At 36.6% G+C, this 22,041-nt stretch overlaps 1 protein-coding gene across 1 annotated transcript in view; it reads right to left on the bottom strand.

Moving 5' to 3' along the window:
- LOC141454703 (uncharacterized) overlaps positions 1-22,041 on the bottom strand; it is a 670,160-nt gene that overhangs the window by 80,794 nt on the left and 567,325 nt on the right. The gene's annotated exons all lie outside the window — the stretch shown is intronic.

Raw genomic sequence — 22,041 nt, 5'->3', positions numbered from 1 at the left:
ACAATAAGCAACAAGGGTGACAATAAGCAACAAGGGTGACAATAAGCAACAAGGGTGACAATAAGCAACAAGGGTGACAATAAGCAACAAGGGTGACAATAAGCAACAAGGGTGACAATAAGCAACAAGGGTGACAATAAGCAACATATCACACATATCAGAGTGGAGAAGTTACCCAGCGGTAACACTCCCAAAACATTCAAAATTCTACTGACTCTTCATCAGAGAGGAGATCGCGAGGCCACACTGTCTTTTAAGACTGTCCTGGAAGTGTTGTCTGGAAATGTTCTGGAAGATAGATGTTGTACAAGTGGGATTGTGATGAGATTGAATGTTATGATGAAATTTTCTGTAACTTGTTTCAGCCAGTTGTGTGACGAAAGGAATGTTCAAGTCTGTGTGAATGGTGTGATTGGTGACGTAGAAAGCTCCTTTTTCTGTAGAGCGAAGACTTTTAGATTGCAAGGACTGGATCCTTTGCAGATTTGAGCCCAGGCTGGCTTTAATATACTTACATATATAAGTCTTTTGTTGTCCAGAGTGAGTTTTGATCTGTTGTCGAGTAGTCAGAAGCGTCTGTTGAGTTCTGTTCTCTTACGAGGGTCGTTTGAAAAGTCCGTGCAAAAATAAAAACTACTTAATTTTTTGGGGTAAACCTTTTTTATTTTTCAACATAGTCTCCTTTTAGGCTTATACACTTCGTCCAACGCTGCTCTAGTTTGTTGATCCCTTCCAATAATAGGATTTGTCCAAGTCTGAAAAATAGCCATTCGTTTCTGCAATCACCTCCTCGTTTGAATAAAATCTTTTTCCCGCCAGCCATTTCTTCATATTGGGGAACAAATAGTAGTCCGAGGGAGCCAAGTCTGGAGAATAGGGGGGATGTGAAACGAGTTGGAACCCTATTTCCATTAATTTTGCGACCACAACTGCTGAGGTGGAGCTGGTGCGTTGTCGTGATGGAAAAGGACTTTTTTTGTGGGCCAATCGTGGGCGTTTTTCTTGCAGCTCGGTTTTCAAACGGTCCAATAACGATGAATAATATGCACCTGTAATAGTTTTACCCTTTTCCAGATAGACGATGAGGATTATTCCTTGCGAATCCCAAAAGACAGTCGCCATAATCTTTCCGGCCGAAGGAACGGTCTTCGCCTTTTTTGGCGCAGATTCCCCCTTGGTAACCCATTGTTCAAATTGTTCTTTGGTCTCAGGAGTGTAGTGATGTATCCATGTTTCATCCACAGAGACGAAATGACGCTTAAAGTCCTGCGGATTCTTCTGGAACAGCTGCAAACCGTCCTTGCAACACTTCACACGATTTCGTTTTTGGTCAAGCGTGAGCAATCGCGGCATCCATCTTGCGGATAGCTTTGTCATGTCCAAATGTTGATGCAAAATATTATGTACCCGTTCATTCGAGATGCCCACAGCACTAGCAATCTCACGCACCTTCACTCTTCTGTCATCCATCACCATAACATGGATTTTATCAATGATTTCTGGAGTAGTAACCTCAACAGGGCGTCCAGAACGTTCAGCGTCACTTGTGCCCATATGGCCACTCCGAAAATTTTGAAACCACTTATAAACTGTTCTAATCGAAGGTGCAGAGTCACCATAATGTTTATCAAGCTTCTCTTTAGTCTCCTGAGGCGTTTTGCCTTTCATAAAGTAGTGTTTAATCAACACACGAAATTCTTTTTCGTCCATTTTTTGAAAATCACTCGACTTCCTCGATTCAAATGAATGCCAAACACAAAGAAATAGACCGATCTAGCTGAAACTTGGTGTGTGTTCTTCCAAGAGATGCTACTAACTAAACATAACCTCGATACGCGCCAGTGGTGCTATCTCTCTGACTTTGCACGGACTTTTCAAACGACCCTCGTAAGTCGAGTATGAGGGTTCCATGTAAATCTTCTGTCAAGGTAAATCCCAAGGTAGCGGACTACTGGTTGACTACTGGTAAAGGAATAAGACTGTAAAAGACAGGAGGAAGAGTGATGCGTCGAAGAGTGAAGGTTGTTGAAATTTAACGTAAAAACTATTATTGAATTAAAATATTTTATAGAATTAATTTGTAACTCATCTTGCACCATTCCTGATAACTCTCTTATGAGTTTAAGACGCCAGGGGCCACAGCGACTGGATGATAGCAATTAGCTCAACAATTGAGCATGTTCAAGCTCGCATTCAGTATCATCAATGTTACTTATAGCATTATAAATTCTGCTATCAAAAAAGGGTTAGAAGTACCAAGTACAGTTAAGTGAGCCTTACATAAATGAGGCTAACTTCTCTCCCATGCAGTGTATAGCGTCAAAACCCCCAAAAGGCATATCTAACCTAAAATTCCAACATCTCATTCATGAAAATCGTTTCACGCGTTCAGGCGCTACGTTGTTTACAAAAAAAAGGTAACAAGTACAAGAACATTTTTTGAAAAAGCCGTTTTTGCACATTTACAGCAACTTTTTTTTCGAAATCTATTAGATCTGGGTGGTTGCAAAGGAAGAGAGAAAATATTGTCAAAGTTGGGTGTGTTACGCTTTTTTGTGCACTTTTTGACGATCAACCCTTTATACCAGTGATGGCGAACCTATGACCCGCGGGTCAGACGCTGACCCACAATTGCTAGGCAACCATTTGTTTGTTTATGCGGGTTGATTTAGATTTTCTAATTGTGTGGATAATTTATATTCTATCTGTATTTTTTTCAATCACGCATTGACACAAAAGCAATTTAAATGCTATCTATATCCTTTAGTTTGATCACTACAATTCTAAAATGCAAATGACGACAAATGCTTTTGTAGTATTTGAAATAAAGCAAAAGTGTTTACAAAATATCAAATAAAATGTATAATTTTACTCATATTTTGTTTGTTAAAATAAATCGACAACCCAAAGCAAATAACCATATTTAGATTTTTCTTCAGATAAAACACACTTTTGTAAGGTTTTGTTCAGTTATGTTTGTAAAAAAGAGACTTCCATAGCCCTTGTTTCGTCCCGTTTTACCCGTTAAGCCAACTGAATTTTAAAGAAGTTTAGTTTTGAAAATATTCAGTTTAAAATTTTTAAACTTAACTCTTGTGCAAATGGGCATTAGTGACCCAAGAGCTAGTACTAAAAAAAAAAAAAATGAACAAATTTGACCCACATCTCAAAACGGTTCGCCATCCCTGCCTTACACAGACAGTTTTTTAATGTCTTCGAAGAAGGGGACAATACCTTGTAGGTCAGCTTTCTTACTTAATCGTAGATGAACTACGTGCTGATCATATAGGGGACCTTCCCTATTTTAGAGCAGTTCAAGTATTGAGGGTTATTTTAAGCAAATTGCTTTGTAAGTTACCTTAATAGTTTCGTTGGCCGCACATTATAGTACTTCGCTAACTTCAAATTGCTGGTTAGAACTCGGCTAGTTCTTTATTTTTAACCTCTATTTTTGTTCCATTCCAAAGAGACTGTGTTTAACCTAGTAGTTCGAAAATGTATATATAGCCAATAAGTTACCAGGAGCAGAAGTAGTTAGTTCTCCAGATAACGAGAATAGAGTCTCTCTCAGGAGTATTTTAGTTTTAGTGTAACATTATATACATACACTCAAACACACAGACAATATAGATCGTGATTACATAGGACAACTGGGTCACGTCGTGACGTACTTCCACCATCCTTTTTAACATCCTATCTCAGTCTATTCCTATATTCTACTTCTTCCATGCTTCTACAACTAACCCGCCTTCAACACTAACTTAGTTAGCAACGAACTTCGTAATACAAGCACTTAAAAAAAAGAAGAAAACCCTCCAATCGCGGTATTAAGTGCCCACGCAAACTTTACTATATATATATAGATTTATTTACCTTTGTGTGGTCCTCATTAATCAACACACTAATTAACAGTTCCGGTATCTAATACTGTGCATAGTATTAACAACCAAAAAGTACAACTACATATATCATATGTAAATATAACTTGTGTAAGTATAATGAATAAATAAATAAAAAAAAGAATCCGAAGCTAAAAGATCCTTATTTACTCCACCCACATCAATAACCAAAAGTATATTCCCGCAGGATCTTTTGTTTAGGTCTGTCGCCACTAATTAACTGGATCTGAACCAGGAGGTTCAGCATTAAATAATTAAACTCGCTACTGGTAAATTAATTTAAATATACTTGGTTACTAAATTCAATGAAGTACACCTTGTTCGCTCATACGAGCTAGAAAGAGACTTTAAATTAGTTTTTTTTAATCAAATTATCCTTTTGTTTATTCAACTCTAGAAAATTAATTTGTCGACGTGTGGCTATTAAATAACGAGACTATTGCTGTAAAACATTTTATTTTAAATTTATACATATTTAGTTATTATCACCTTCAATATACACCACTCCCCTATCCCTACAACGCTCCACGGGCGGTTGGCCTAAAACTGGGATGTTGTACTTGGCTAGAAACGTCTTGACAGACAATGCAGTGAGAGCTGGCGCGTTGTCTTGATGGAGAACCCCGTGGCTTGTTCTTCATACAAATCGGGTCGTTTTTTTCCTTACTCTTTCACAGAGTTAAGCAAGCACCTCACGGTAGTAATGTTGATTAATTATAATCGATATTTTCATCCATTTGGACGTGAAAGGGCGACCTGGGCGGTCATTATCTCTGACGTCTTCTCGGCCATCTTGGAAACGCTTGAACCACTGAAAAACTTGCACATGTGATAAGCATTCATCGCCATAAACTTCTTTTAATAAAAGATAAAACTCAGTAGCGGTTTTACCCAGTTTCATGTGAAATTTCACGACAATTCTTTGCTCTACTACATGTGTAGTATCATGTTTTCGGCAAAACGAAACTAACACCTCTTACACAAACTATACAAACACGTGAGACGCTGCAATCGAAAGAGAAGGCTTTACGCTGCACGGCTGTCGGTCGTTAGAATTTGGCGCATGCATAGTTCTTCTGTAGTAGCATCAGTCTCGTTATTTATTAGCCACACCTCGTATTATCTTCTAATAAAGGCCTACGCACAAAATTTGGAAATTCACACATAAGTGTTTACTTAAAAAAAACTATCGACCACAACTCACTTCTCCATTTTGACTACATATTTGTTAATTTTAAGTTTACAAAATTGCAGAATTAAATAAAATGAGACAATGTTAAAAGAATAAAGCAAAATTAAACGATACTCTGAATGTAAATCTCATTACAAATATTATAAAATAAGTAATACAACCTTAAACCGAGACTTAATACTTGTAAAAACTAACGAATGAATAACATTTAGGAGAACAAATAACCAACATTTCTGTAAATAACAAATGAAACAATCTAAATAATTTTATGTTAATTTCTTCAATTATCTAGCACTAACTCTGGAACAACACTTCTAAGACCAATATGGCCTACAAAGTCGACCAGTTGGGCTTCTCGGAGCCCTCTGAAAAAAGTTTAGTTCCGATCTAAAGAACTTCTTTATATTAAGAACGCTCCTTCTGTCTCTAATTTAAGAGGTAGTACCTAACTAGAGTTTGCTTTATCTCGGATCTTTTGCGACGGCAGACAATGGTGATTCCCAGGATGTAAGAAGGAGATTGGTGTCGGCTAATAAGGGTTATTATGGTCTAAATAAGCTCTTCAAAAGAAAATTATTAATTTAGGGCTGTGATGGAGGATCCATGTCAGTGGAGACCACGCGAACTCATTTGGAGTGTAACGCATCGACAGAGACAAAAAATTATAATATAATTTTAAACATTTATTTATTAGTTATTGAGAATAAGATCTGGCAAACTTTAAAAAGTAAATCTTTTTTTTTCTACTATGGTTGCAAATATCTAAAAATTATCAATATTTCTATATGTGACACAGCACCAGAGTTAAGTTAGGGTTTTTCAAAATTTTGGCAAGCCAAGCTCAGAAAAGATACACCATTACTGGATCTAAGGGCGCCAAAGATAGGTTCTACAAGTCCCTTATTAGGCCAGACTTGATATATGCCTCAGAAAACTGGACTACCTCGAAAGACAGAAGAGAAGAGAGTAAGCTGCTATACAAAACTCTATGGTCCAGTACATTGAAGGCACGGATCTGACGTCGTTAGAAAGAAATAGAGAGTAGTAGCGTGGATCAAGTTAAACCGACTGAGATGAGCTGGATATGAGACGAGGCTGAGATACCCTCCAAATTAAGACTCCGGATTGAAATCAGAGGATTAGGAGACCCAGATTGCGTTGCCATTGACTGCACTGCCAAGGAGGCGAGGGATATTCTCGGACTGAGTAACTGGATTGCGCCGCTAGAAATAGGGACGACCGGCGGAAACATTCTGTGTAGGCCAAGACCCATAAAACTGAATTTTAGAGCCAGAAACTTAAGAAGAAGTAACTGAAATTTTATGATTTGATGAAATAGAACGACTTCATGCTCTGCTGGAAAAATAATATTTACATAAACTTTACCTGTAGACTACGAGGGTCATTTGAAAAGTCCGTACAAAAATAAAAACTACTTAATTTTTTGGGGTAAACCTTTTTTATTTTTCAACATAGTCTCCTTTTAGGCTTATACACTTCGTCCAACGCTGCTCTAGTTTGTTGATCCCTTCCGAATAATAGGATTTGTCCAAGTCTGAAAAATAGCCATTCGTTTCTGCAATCACCTCCTCGTTTGAATAAAATCTTTTTCTCGCCAGCCATTTCTTCATATTGGGGAACAAATAATAGTCCGAGGGAGCCAAGTCTGGAGAATAGGGGGGATGTGAAACGAGTTGGAACCCTATTTCCATTAATTTTGCGACCACAACTGCTGAGGTGTGAGTGGTGCGTTGTCGTGATGGAAAAGGACTTTTTTGTGGGCCAATCGTGGGCGTTTTTCTTGCAGCTCGGTTTTCAAACGGTCCAATAACGATGAATAATATGCACCTGTAATAGTTTTACCCTTTTCCAGATAGTCGATGAGGATTATTCCTTGCGAATCCCAAAAGACAGTCGCTATAATCTTTCCGGCCGAAGGAACGGTCTTCGCCTTTTTTGGCGCAGATTCCCCCTAGGTAATCCATTGTTTAGATTGTTCTTTGATCTCAGGAGTGTAGTGATGTATCCATGTTTCATCCACAGTGACGAAACGACGCTTAAAGTCCTGCGGATTCTTCTGGAACAGCTGCAAACCATCCCTGCAACACTTCACACGATTTCCTTTTTGGTCAAGCGTGAGCAATCGCGGCACCCATCTTGCGGATAGCTTTATCATGTCCAAATGTTGATGCAAAATATTATGTACCCGTTCATTCGAGATGCCCACAGCACTAGCAATCTCACGCACCTTCACTCTTCTGTCATCCATCACCATAACATGGATTTTATCAATGATTTCTGGAGTAGTAACCTCAACAGGGCGTCCAGAACGTTCAGCGTCTCTTGTGCCCATATGGCCACTCCGAAAATTTTAAAACAACTTATAAACTGTTCTAATCGAAGGTGCAGAGTCACCATAATGTTTATCAAGCTTCTCTTTAGTCTCCTGAGGCGTTTTGCCATTCATAAAGTAGTGTTTAATCAACACACGAAATTCTTTTTCCTCTATTTTTTGAAAATCACTCGACTTCCTCGATTCAAACGAATGCCAAACACAAAGAAATAGACCGATCTGGCTGAAACTTGGTGTGTGTTCTTCCAAGAGATGCTACTAACTAAACATAACCTCGATACGCGCCAGGAGTGCTATCTCTCTGACTTTGCACGAACTTTTCAAACGACCCTCGTATTTTGGAAAATTAAATGAATAAAATAAAGCCAAAAATGTAATAATTAATAAATTTCCATTGAAGACACTCCCAGATTTAATTAAGGACAGTCTAATTACTGAAATCAGAAGCGAGCACTCTCTTGGTGCCCTAATTATGTAAGTTTTTTGAAGTTTATTTTACATCAGTTAATTATCAATAAACACTCCTGGTTATATAAAAAATAGAAATTAGCAAACTTATTAATTATAAAAAGACCGCCTTAATATTATTATTTTTTATTGTAATATATCTTTCAAAAAGTTTTTATATTTTAATTTTTACAAGATTTTTTATATTGTTTCACTCAAGTACGACGATTAAATTTAATATTTTAATATAAATATTTTGATTAAATATTATAGGTCTACCGAAAAGTTCTGTCCGTTTCTTTCACAACAAGTTTCGGCGAGTAAGCTCATGTTTATTTGGCGCATTCGTGGCTCTCTATTTTTCTCACAATGTACACATAATGACGTTGCAAATTAACTAAAACAAAGTTGATTCACGTTAGTCTTATTGTGTGAAGCGATAGTGTACCCGCGGCTACTGATAAAGTTCATAACATGCCACAGTATTTTTTACGGATTTCAACAAAGAAGAACTGCTACAGAAGCAGGTAGAAATTTATTAAAAGTGTTTGGTGAAGGTACAGTTTCATGATAGGAAGATGAGTTTTCGAAAAATTCGAAACAGGTGCTCTGGGCGACCATCTTTGATGTTGTTAAGATCATGTTGGAGCATGATCCTTTTATGACAACATCGGAGTTTGCAGAAAGGCTTAATTCAGCTCAGAAAAACCATTTCGGGCCATAATCGGAAGATAGGATTGGTGTGGAAATAATATTCAAGGTGGGTTTCACATGAAATTAAAGTCAGAAGAATTTGGATGATCGAGTCCGCCATATGCACATCTTCTGCTTGCTCGGAACAAAATCGAGCCCTCCTTGAACCGGATGATAACTTGGGATGAAAAGTGGATTAACTAAGAAAACAACGTAAGGATAAGGGCATATTGTGAAGCCGGAAACCCTTACCTCTAAACCAAATTTGACTCTGAATAAGAGAATGTTGTGTATATGGTGGGACATTCGAGGAACTACACATTATGAGTTCTTAAAACCGAACGAAAAACTCAATTCAGAGAAGTATTGTCAGCAAATGGGTAGAATTTAAAAACAGCAGTCCAATAAAAGGAAGAACATCATGCTGCATCATATTAATGCCAGGCCACTTGCTACTATGGGGGACTCGTCACAAAAATTGCAGAACTAGAGCTGGGAATTTCTGTCGCATCCACCATATTCCCCGGACTTACCACCCTCCAACTATCACTTGTTTTTGTCCTTACAAAATTTTTTGAAGGGCAATAAAATTCAAAAATGAAGAAGATATCAAACAAGCACTGGTTCAATTTTTCGCATCAAAAGATAAAACATTTTTCAAAAATTGGATATACAAATTGCCCTCATGCTGGCAAGATATCATTAATAATAATGGCAATTATATTAATTAATAAAGCTTATTGACGGTAAGAAAAATTTGTATTTTGTTTTATTCCAAAAAACGGTCCGAACATTACGATAGACCGAATATCTTTGCATTAACGTGACAATTATACAGTCACAAGTAAAGGCTATATTTGATTATTAACTCCTAGGAGCGGAGTCCCCAAACTTTTTACACAGTGGGCCAGTTCACAATCGCTCAGACCGTTGAAGGGCCGGACTATAAAAAAAAACTATTTTAAAGTAAAAAAATCAAAACGGGAACAAATTGAATATTTAAAATAAAGAACAAGTAAATTTAAATCACCAAACTGCCCAGTATTTCTGTGGGAACTATGGACCTGCTTTTGGCTAATGAGATGGTCCAATGTCCGGTTTAGTTATAGTGCTTTGCTTTTCTTCCTACTTCTGGCTGTTATTTTCCGGAGCCGTTACGCGTGCATCTCGCGTTACCGGAAGTAGTACTGTACATGAGCGACGCAGCGCTTTGCGGCACCACCACATATAGTGCTTCTCTCACTGACCACCAATGAAAGAGATGCCCCTTCCGGAAGTGCGGCAGGAGCCGGATAAATGTCCTCAGGGGGCCGCATTTGGCCCGCGGGCCGTAGTTTGGGGACCCCTGCTTTGAAGACTGGAAATGGGCAGCCCTTCCTTTATTTATCTAGCGTATTTCAGTCAATTTTATTCAATTATTTCTACCCCAATTTCTATCAAAATTGTTGAGAACGACTTTAACTAACTTTACAAAATTTTAACTTATGTTTCAAACACTGAAACATAAAAAAAAAACTAAAATATAATAAAAGTAAATAAATGAAAAAAAAATTTCAACTTAAATGCCATAGTTTTGAGGATTGTACTTAATTAGTCGAAGTAAAATAGTTTAACGATTTAATGACTTAGTAATTAGTAACAGACCTTTATAACTACTGCAAAATTGTCCACTTGAAAAACGAACCATAATGTAAACTGGGTTAATGAACTTGGTTTTGATGAGGTTTTCTTGTGGCGCCAATCTCGAAATTATCATTACCGTGAGTAATTTCTACCAACTTTAATTTATAATAATGGTTCTGTCATTTTGTTTGTTTTGTAAGTAAACTATGAAAAATGCCAGTAAACTATTGGGCTAATAGATTCGACAAATATCTTTTATTTAGGAAACTTATTGATGTCGAATTTTCTCTGAAATTATATGTGTTAAGAGCAAAAACTATCTTGAAAACAGAAAATCGCAGCCAGCTTTACGAGGTGTGGCTATTAAATAACGAGACTATTGCTACAAAACATTTTATTTTATATTTATACATATTTAGTTATTATCACCTTCAATATACATCCCACCCCTATCCCTACAACGCTCCATGCGAATTCACCATTGTTCGAAACAGTGCTGGAAGTCTTGTTCTGTGAGCTCCTGCATGACGCGTGCCGCTTTTTCTTTCACTACTTCAACGGACCGAAATCGTTTTCCTTTTTAATGCAGATTTGACTTTGGGGAACAGATCTAAAGTCACAAGAGGCCAGGGTCAGGCGAATAAGGCGGATGGCCTAAAACTGGGATGTTGTACTTGGCTAGAAACGTCTTTGACAGACAATGCAGTGTGAGCCGGCGCGTTGTCTTGATGGAGAACCCATGACTTGTTCTTCCACAAATCGGATCGTTTTTTTCCTTACTCTTTCACCGAGTTAAGCAAGCGCCTCACGGTAGTAATGTTGAATTATAATTATAATCTATATTTTCATCCGTTTTGGAAGTGGAAGGGCGACCCGGGCGGTCATTATCTCCGAAGTGTTCTCGGCCATCTTGCAAACGCTTGAACCACTCAAAAACTCGCGCACGTGATTAACATTCATCGCCATAAACTTCTTTTAATAAAAGATAAGTTTCAGTAGAGGTTTTACCAAGTTTCATGTGAAATTTCATGACAATTCGTTGCTCTACTACATGCGAAGTATCATGTTTTCGGCAAAACGAAACTAACACCTCTTACACAAAACGACGGTTCCGGTCAGAAAGATTTCTCTACAAACACGTGAGGCGCTGCAATCGAAAGAGTAGGCTTTATGCTGCATAGCTATCGGTCGTTAGGATTTGGCGCATGCATAGTTCTTCTGTAGCAGCATCAGTCTCGTTATTTAATAGCCACACCTCGTATATGACGTATTGGTCTCATCAAGGAAACTGACAGTAACTTAATGTATAAAATCATTGAAGTGCATTTAAGATCACTTTAGACGCCCTTAAATTGTGAATATTAATAATATATCAGTAAAAGAAAAATAGTATGTGGTCTGACAGCAGTTTCGTTTGCCTACATCTCGTTCGTTTTTGCACTATCTTTATCCATTTTCTTTCTTCTTTTTTTTTAAGGCAGCCGTTACGAAATATCCTTTTGTATGTCCGTACAGTGATTTCCCAAGCGGGACAATATACCTGAGCTCTTGTTGCTGGACGTTGGCGCCTACATCTTTTAACGTTAATACACTTAACTTCCCCACTTCTGGCAGTTGGTGTCGTTTGCCAGTCTGTCTATAGAGTGGTGGTTTCCCTCTCTAATGTCTCAGCCAGTATCCCCATAATAGCGATCTGTAACGTGCCCACAATAGCATCAAGTATTGTTGTCATTTTCGTAGCCTATATTTTCTTTTTTGTCAACTCGTTCAAGGATATATGTAATTTTTGTGGTATTGCATTAGCATTCAGAATTCCATTATTTTATCAATATAACATTACTACAATTGAGGATAGTCTCATTTTCTCAAAATAATGTTGGAAAGTTCGTAAGAAGTGTTCAAAATGGTGGTGCTTAACTATTTCTGTATTTTGTAAACCATACAAGAACCTTCTGGTTTTACAATACAGGACTAACCGATGCATATATTTACATAGTTTGCAGTAATAAACTTATCTGAGTGGTTAATGACTAACTGTTTTTGCCTCTGGCTACACTGTTGTTTTTGCCGATCCATTGCTACGATTGTTTGGGCGTTCACTATACTATCTCCTAAATGATTCCTTTGAGTGTTTCATGTAAACCCTCCGAAGGCAGTCAGCTGGCGCTCTCATTCACGTTATTGCTCTGACTTCTCTAAATTAGCTCCCAGTTCCAGAACTCTTTGATTGTCCATAAACAGTTTAACATTATCTTCTAGTATGTTTGTAGGGCTTAATAGTCCAGTAGAAGCGCCAGGAGTTCTATAAAATTATGATTCTGGAAATGATTATCCATTTCTTATAATTCTAGGTAAGAACACACTCAATCGCCATTAGCTCTGTCTGAATTAACATATATTTAGAAGTTTTCCATCTCTTAAAAAACAGCGAGTCTTCACAGATTTGTGGTTTATGTTATCTAATTTCCAGGTAAAATAAAAACCATACAGATATGTAAATCAGAATTTTACTCCTGGCACAATCTGATTAAATATTTTTCGCATACAAGATGCATTATAATACGAGTATCATCGATACTTGTAGCAAAACAAAAAAATCTTTAAAAGCTGTGAAGCTCCGTTACAATAATAACAATAATATTAGCAATATGCCTATTCAGATATGGACAGTTAGAATCTATATGAATCTATAGAGTAACGGATTTTGAAGACGTTATTCCTTGTAACACATCAGAAATTAGTTTGGATAAAACTGTAGCACTATTTCATTGTTAAAGTGTTGGAAAGATAGAGCCATGGGCGTGATCTTGTGCCAAGTGTTGTTATGAACAAAAAAAAGAAACGTATAAATAATACTTTGGTGTTAGAGAGAATCAAATAAGCTTCGCTTAAACTAGCTCACTGTTCTATAAAGCCGGACAATCGTTTCCAATACGCCCTGCCTATATAGTTCGCTACGAAGAAGGGGAAGACTGCTCAGCCGATGCAGACGATTAGAAATTATCCCTTCCAGATTCAGTTATATCGGCCTGATTTATATAATCAAGAAGAACGCCTTAAAGATCGGTGGAGATCGTGAACGTGCCGTCGAGTCGCTTGGCTGTAACTTCACTAACCCGCACTGTCGGCTTTGCTCTTTCCACAGCTGTTCTCATTTATTATTTTTATCATTATTTTTTTTTTATATATATTTCGCCTTCTTTTTCTGTAGCTTGATTACAAAATACTGCGTCTAAATTTTGGCGAAATTTCTGTAGTAACGGAAATATGAGTAACTACAGAAATTTAGCGAAATCTGGAAAAGATGAGGCAAAAAATGGTTTTTAGTTCCCTTATTCTTCTTTCAACTAAATTTGAGGTGTGGAATTAAGTTCCTCCAACAAGATAATTAGTATTAAGACAGCAGTGGATTGCTGAATGAAATGTTGAAGGCTTCAAGGTGGTATAATCTCATCTATCTACTTTGTGATGCTAATATGGCGGATAGCCTTTCAATAAAAACTGATTTTCTACAATTCAATAGGGAAACATTCAAAATTATTTAGCATAGATATCTGTCAGAGAGACCTTAGCCCTGATCTACTCACGTCCACGCAATCAGGGATCAATTTGAACTAGGTTATCAAGTTCAACCACACAATCGCTACAAAAAATAATATATAGAAATATGTTGTGAAATCATAAAGTTCAGCAAGAAGTCCAATCAGGTAACTGGGGAGGTGCCGCTGAAAGCAACATTTTGAGTGCACATTGACCAATCACGAACAGTTTCCTTCCCCAATTTCCCGTAAAGGGGAACCACGGAGGATACAACGATTTACTTCAGCTTCAGAACTTAGGAAATCCATTTAATCTAATTAAGATTATTCAAATGGTAAAGTACTTTATACCGAAATGTTAAAAACAATAATTATTTACATTTCTGTATGAAGTTATTTCAAGCTTCATGATTTTTTTTGAACTTTTTTAAACGTTATTCAAACTAAAATTATTCGCTTTAGTAAAAGTGCAAATCTAAAGCTTTTTAAGCTTTATTGTAGACGCATCAATTTTAGAAACACGCCGGAAGAGAGATTTTATTCTAGTAGAATTGCCACAAATTGAGGAATCAGTTTTCCGGTATTAAATGCAATTTTGTAATAAATAAAAAATTAATTACAATAGCCTCAAATTTAGATAATATTATTCTAATGTATATCTCATACATGTTCATATTATACATAATATTCATAAGGAAAATTATATAGATCATTTGATATTTCTCCAATAATCCATTTGAAATAAGAGGATCGTTTGAAAAGTCCGTGCAAAGTCAGAGAGATAGCACTACTGGCGCGTATCGAGGTTATGTTTAGTTAGTAGCATCTCTTGGAAGAACACACACCAAGTTTCGGCCAGATCGGTCTATTTCTTTGTGTTTGGCATTCGTTTGAATCGAGAAAGTCGAGTGATTTTCAAAAAATGGACGAAAAAGAATTTCGTGTGTTGATTAAACACTACTTTATGAAAGGCAAAACGCCTCAGGAGACTAAAGAGAAGCTTGATAAACATTATGGTGACTCTGCATCTTCGATTAGAACAGTTTATAAGTGGTTTCAAAATTTTCGGAGTGGCCATATAGGCACAAGTGACGCTGAACGTTCTGGACGCCCTGTTGAGGTTACTACTCCAGAAATCATTGATAAAATCCATGTTATGGTGATGGATGACAGAAGAGTGAAGGTGCGTGAGATTGCTAGTGCTGTGGGCATCTCGAATGAACGGGTACATAATATTTTGCATCAACATTTGGACATGATAAAGCTATCCGCAAGATGGGTGCCGCGATTGCTCACGCTTGACCAAAAAGGAAATCGTGTGAAGTGTTGCAGGGATGGTTTGCAGCTGTTCCAGAAGAATCCGCAGGACTTTAAGCGTCGTTTCGTCACTGTGGATGAAACATGGATACATCACTACACTCCTGAGACCAAAGAACAATCTAAACAATGGGTTACCAAGGGGGAATCTGCGCCAAAAAAGGCGAAGACCGTTCCTTCGGCCGGAAAGATTATGGCGACTGTCTTTTGGGATTCGCAAGGAATAATCCTCATCGACTATCTGGAAAAGGGTAAGTCTATTACAGGTGCATATTATTCATCGTTATTGGACCATTTGAAAACCGAGCTGCAAGAAAAACGCCCACGATTGGCCCACAAAAAAGTCCTTTTCCATCACGACAACGCACCAGCTCACACCTCAGCAGTTGTGGTCGCAAAATTAATGGAAATAGGGTTCCAACTCGTTTCACATCCCCCCTATTCTCCAGACTTGGCTCCCTCGGACTACTATTTGTTCCCCAATATGAAGAAATGGCTGGCGGGAAAAAGATTTTATTTAAACGAGGAGGTGATTGCAGAAACGAATGGCTATTTTTCAGACTTGGACAAATCCTATTATTCGGAAGGGATCAACAAACTAGAGCAGCGTTGGACGAAGTGTATAAGCCTAAAAGGAGACTATGTTGAAAAATAAAAAAGGTTTACCCCAAAAAATTAAGTAGTTTTTATTTTTGCACGGACTTTTCAAACGACCCTCGTATATTCCAAAAAACTTGAATCATAAAAACAGTTTAGGCCATAACCAAAATGGATAAGGATCAAAATTAAGTGCTTTAACCCATTTTATGTTACTTTATGATATAGAACGTCTTCATAAAGATACAAAACAATATTCAACCTTAAATGTTTATTTATATTAAGTGGCCAGAGTGGTTTCAAAATAAAAACACATAAAAATATCAGTTCAGCCTATTTTACATCTAAAACAGAAATAAATTTTTAAAAATGGCAATTTAAAAAAAATAAAAAAAGAAAGAGAAATCAATAAATTTGTTTATTTATCGATTGAATATTTAATATTCAAAGATAATATTTTTGGTGAAGCTGTATTTTTTATTTACGCAGTTATTTAACTATTATTTAAAGCTATTACCAACATACTATAGTTAAACAAAAAACATGAAAAAAAGTCGGTAATTTAATTATTATCTAATTGCTAATCGTCAATCGTTCTAAATTCTGTTGGATAAATTTTCAAAATTGAGTTCTAGGACTTTTCAGGAGTCTGAATCCTAAAAGTAAAGAATAAGTAAATGTAATGTTCAAGAGTTCTGGGTCCTTTTTATAAACGACATTTTGCATCTGTTAAAAGCAAAAAAAAAAAAAAATCTTACAATGATTCCCTATAAAATAGGATGAATTGCATTACTCAAAAATAAACCAAAGGTGTCCACAGTTTCCCAGCTAGAGGAGGAGCAACTTAAATTTTTACAAGAATCCTTAAGGAAGCAAAAAACTAGGGGCTTTAAAGAAAAATTTGTGATCCACCACGCCGGAAGGATCGCCAGTGACCCTAAGACTTTCTTGAAGCCTGAAAATCATCACCATCATCGACATCCTGTGGGAAGTTCTAACCTTTGGGTAGTTTCTCTTTTCCTCCTCATCACACACCATTTACATTTTTACTCATATTTACTTAATGTATTATATAGCGTATATAATCGGTAATAATAGTTTTAGAAAGGGCCTTATTTTGGTGGGGCGATCTCCCCTCCTTATGAGGCACAGCGTCGATACTTTTAAAGTGCAATCTGTACAAAATTTCGATTCGAATGACACTTCATTCATGAAAATCGGTTCACGTGTCGATAATTTGAAACGATTGCTATACTTCCCCTTAACAAGTGTAAGAGCTGATCGCCGCTTTAATGTTACGTAGGGGAGCCCTAACTCTATCATCCTACCAAATTTTATCAAAATCGGGCCAAGATTTACAGAATAATTAGTAATAATAATTTTGGAGGGGGCCTTACATAAAGGGGGCTAACTCCTCTCCCATTCGATGTACAGGATCGAGACCCCCAAAAGACACAACTACATAAAATTCTGAATCGAATGACTCCTCATTCATGAAAATCGGTTGGCGCGTTTAGGCGCTACGTTGTTTACAAAAAAAGTATCAACAGCAAGAACAATTTTTGAAAATGCCTTTTTTGCTCATTTTCAGCAACGTATTTCTCGAAATCCATTAGATCTGGGTTGTTGCAAAAAAAAATTACAGTTATAAAGGAGGGTTTGCCCTTTATTTTAAAGAAAATTTGATAATTTTATCTTTTGTAGAAAAAGAGAAAAAAAAATTGTCAAAGTTGGGTATTTTTTAACGGTACTCTTTTTCGTGCACTTTTTTGACGACCAACCCTTGTCCTAGCGGGAAAAAAGCTAAATAAATAAATCGTTTATTCAACTGCAGACCATGACGAAGAATTTTTCCAATAAGAACTCTAACTACCTTATCATTGTGATCGCCCCTAATACCTAATATCGTGCGTCAAAGTCTGTAAATTGTTTTACAACCAGTATAAAGAACAATATAATCTCGATTGTACGATGAACGATTTTGATTGCAGGTTTTTAGGACAAGCCATTAAGAGCATTGGAAGCCCTGAAGAAAAGGTCCACTTCCTTGCGCCTAAATACTTCTTTTTAGGCAGCCTTAAAAGAAAGAAATAACCATCCTTTTAAGTTTTTTAAAGTAGTAGTTCGTAACCTCTGTCTCTTTTACACACACATTACTAGAATACAAATTACTCAAACCCCATGTATGTTTTGAACATGCTATTTTTTTTTTTTTTGTAAGTTAATGTTGACACTTAAATTAGTTGAGAAATAACCTGAAGCGTTTTTTATATCCATATATTGGTCAATTTGTGCGGTATAAAGTTATTTTTCTTCTTTTTTTTTATATAACTACCACGTGGGAAACACGTTTTTTGAACTTATAATTTCATCGTATACATATAATTACATATTAGTGTACATAAAGACACTGTATAACTTTTTAGTGTTTCATTATAATGGAAAACCAGTTATTTAATTATGATTTTTTATTTAATTTTTTGTAAAACTGTTGCATAACTAAAATTCTTTTACGCTAAAATGAATTAAAATAACAGATATTAGTTTGTGAATGAACAGAAGAAATTTTTCAAAGCCAAATCCAATAATGGATTATGTAATGATGAATAAAAAAAATTTTTGATTACGAATTCGTTAGGCTTAATAAATGTAACTACAGGAAAATGCAATTAATCCAGAATCTAATAAGATTATTAAAGAATATAAACGGTGTAAGGATGCTGAGGCTGAAAGCTGAATGCTGAAGCCCTCTGAAAAAAAGCGGAAATAGAATAACATAATATATATTTTCTGATCTTTTTATCTAAAATTTATTATCTGAACAAACAATAATATCTGAATTTTATTACGTTTAGTTGAAAAACAAAAATGGAGATTTGTTACAATCTATATCCAGAACATATATTCTTCTTTTTCTGAAAACATTAACTCTCAACTAATTATAGTAATTACTGGCATTAATTAACTATTATTGATAGTAATAGTTATTTATTGTGCTAGAGTTTTGAAATTGTGCTTTTTTTTCACCAAGTCCTGACGATGAAATGAAAACATTTTCCTTCATTGTGCAAAATTAAATTTTTTCCGCAATAATTTCAATAATGAAATAAGATAAATACTAAACTTAGCCAAAAAAGGCTACTAGCTGAAGGTTAGGTAAGTTAATAAATTTGGAATATACGAGGGTCGTTTGAAAAGTCCTTGCAAAAATAAAAACTACTTAATTTTTTGGGGTAAACCTTTTTTATTTTTCAACATAGTCTCCTTTTAGGCTTATACACTTCGTCCAACGCTGCTCTAGTTTGTTGATCCCTTCCGAATAATAGGATTTGTCCAAGTCTGAAAAATAGCCATTCGTTTCTGCAATCACCTCCTCGTTTGAATAAAATCTTTTTCCCCTCCAGCCATTTCTTCATATTGGGGAACAAATAGTAGTCCGAGGGAGCCAAGTCTGGAGAATAGGGGAGGATGTGAAACGAGTTGGAACCCTATTTCCATTAATTTTGCGACCACAACTGCTGAGGTGTGAGCTGGTGCGTTGTCGTGATGGAAAAGGACTTTTTTTGGGGCCAATTGTGGGCGTTTTTCTTGCAGCTCGGTTTTCAAACGGTCCAATAACGATGAATAATATGCACCTGTAATAGTTTTACCTTTTTCCAGGTAGTCGATGAGGATTATTCCTTGCGAATCCCAAAAGACAGTCGCCGTAATCTTTCCGGCCGTAGGAACGGTCTTCGCCTTTTTTGGCGCAGATGGTAACCCATTGTTTAGATTGTTCTTTGGCCTCAGAAGTGTAGTGATGTATCCATGTTTCATCCACAGTGACGAAACGACGCTTAAAGTCCTGCGGATTCTTCTGGAACAGCTGCAAACCGTCCTTGCAACACTTCACACGATTTCGTTTTTGGTCAAGCGTGAGCAATCGCGGCACCCATCTTGCGGATAGCTTTGTCATGTCCAAATGTTGATGCAAAATATTTTGTACCCGTTCATTCGAGATGCCCACAGCACTAGCAATCTCACGCACCTTCACTCTTCTGTCATCCATCACCATATCATGGATTTTATCAATGATTTCTGGAGTAGTAACCTCAACAGGGCGTCCAGAACGTTCAGCGTCACTTGTGCCCGCCCATATGGCCACTCCGAAAATTTTGAAACCACTTATAAACTGTTCTAATCGAAGGTGCAGAGTCACCATAATGTTTATCAAGCTTCTCTTTAGTCTCCTGAGGCGTTTTGCCTTTCATAAAGTAGTGTTTAATCAACACACGAAATTCTTTTTCGTCCATTTTTTGAAAATCACTCGACTTCCTCGATTCAAACGAATGCCAAACACAAAGAAATAGACCGATCTGGCTGAAACTTGGTGTGCGTTCTTCCAAGAGATGCTACTAACTAAACATAACCTCGATACGCGCCAGTAGTGCTATCTCCCTGACTTTGCACGGACTTTTCAAACGACCCTCGTACCTATTAATATTAGTTTTAGGAGCGCTATTATTTAGAAACAAAATTTCTAAGCTATACAAGGTGTGGCTATTAAATAACGAGACTGATGCTGCTACAGAAAAACTATGCATACTCCTAACGACCGACAGCTGTGCAGCCTAAAGCCTTCTCTTTCTATTGCAGCGTCTCACGTGCTTGTAGAGAAAACATGATACTACACATGTAGTAGAGCAACGAATTGTCGTGAAATTTCACATGAAACTTGGTAAAACCTCTACTGAAACTTATCTTTTATTAAAAGAAGTTTATGGCGATGAATGTTTATCACGTGCGCAAGTTTTTTGAGTGGTTCAAGCGTTTCCAAGATGGCCGAGAAGACGTCGGAGATGATGACCACCCGGGTCGCCCTTCCACGTCCAAAACAGATAAAAGTATCGATTATAATTAATCAACATTACTACCGGTGAGGTGCTTGCTCAACTCCGTAAAAGAGTAAGGAAAAAAACGACCCGATTTGTGGAAGAACAAGTCATGGGGTTCTCCATCAAGATAAACGCGCCGGCTCACACTGCGTTGTCTGTCAAGACGTTTCTAGCCAAGCACAAATTCCCAGTTTTAGGCCACCCGCCAGTGGAGCGTTGTAGGGATAGGGTAGGGGTATATATTAAAGGTGATAACTAAATATATATAAATTGAAAATAAAATGTTTTATAGCAATAGTCTCGTTATTTAATAGCCACACCTCGTATTTTAATTAATTTCATTACAAATTATTATTATTATATTTTTGTATTATTGTCAATTGTGCAAACAATAAATTGTGCTAGCTACTGCCATTGGTAAGTAATCTTGCTATATTAATTACATTATTATTTTGAGCTATTAATGTAAAAATGACAACTACTGGTTAAGCAGATTTGCTGAAGCCATATACAGGGTGTTCATTTTAAGACGGTCAAATGCATTTCATTCTTAAACGGTTATTTTGAGCGAAAAATGGTAGAGGAAAAATTTGTTGCCCGTCACCTCTGGTTTCAGAATACATGACTTGATTTTAGATTACTGTCCGCATACGCGGCTGACGCGCGACCAAAAGTGAGAGTTCGCAGTTGATCCCTATTTTCATATGCACAGTTTTAAAAAGTATAAAAAGTTATGAAGGAAATCGGAAACCGCAATTCGATATCTTCAAAATTAAAGGTGCTAGGCCATTTCAAAATCTGGTATCTATTAATCATATTTCAATTTTTTAACTAGTTATCAAAGAGAAAGAAGAGCACGCGATAGGTCATTTTTATGTATTTTTTTCATCCCCTTTCTATTAAAAATATTGCCAAGGCATTAAAGCTAGTATTTTTCTTAATATCGGGAAATAAGTCGTTTTCCGAGTGATTTTTCAAGAAAAATCAAATGTTAAGAGCTTTAGATGATTTCAAGCATACACAAAATGGCTAAAAATTAATTTTACATCTGTTACAAACAAGAAGGTTTAATAATTATTTGGTAATTTTGGGAGAGTTGCGTTTAATTACCAAAGAAATTGGAAACAACCTGCCGCATATTTAAGTGATCAATATCTTTCATGTAAAGGATCAAACTTATTCCTTAATTTATCAAAAAAATGCACTTTTCTCAACTTGTGAAGCGTGTACTGTGCCTTCAAAGGTGCCTCCTCTGGCTCGCAAGCCATGTTAGCTTTGAGATTATCAACTGCTCTCTGTATCTGAGGAGGCACCTTTGAAGGCACAGTACATGCTTCACAAATTGAGTAAAAAATTTCCTCTACCATTTTTTGCTCAGATCAACCGTTTAAGCATGAAATGCATTTGAGCGTCTTAAAATGAACACCAGTATATTTTTTTTCTGCAAGTTTTTGAATCACTAATGGATGAATTTGAGCCTCCTGCACTAAATTTAGGGTAATAATGG

This window comes from Rhodnius prolixus, unplaced genomic scaffold (genome assembly GCF_049639745.1).
Source record: "Rhodnius prolixus isolate KJV_2025 unplaced genomic scaffold, Rpr scaffold_9, whole genome shotgun sequence".
NCBI lineage: Eukaryota > Metazoa > Arthropoda > Insecta > Hemiptera > Reduviidae > Rhodnius > Rhodnius prolixus.
The sequence above is the reverse complement of the archived record's forward strand: the minus strand, read 5'-3'. Positions and strand labels throughout refer to the sequence as shown.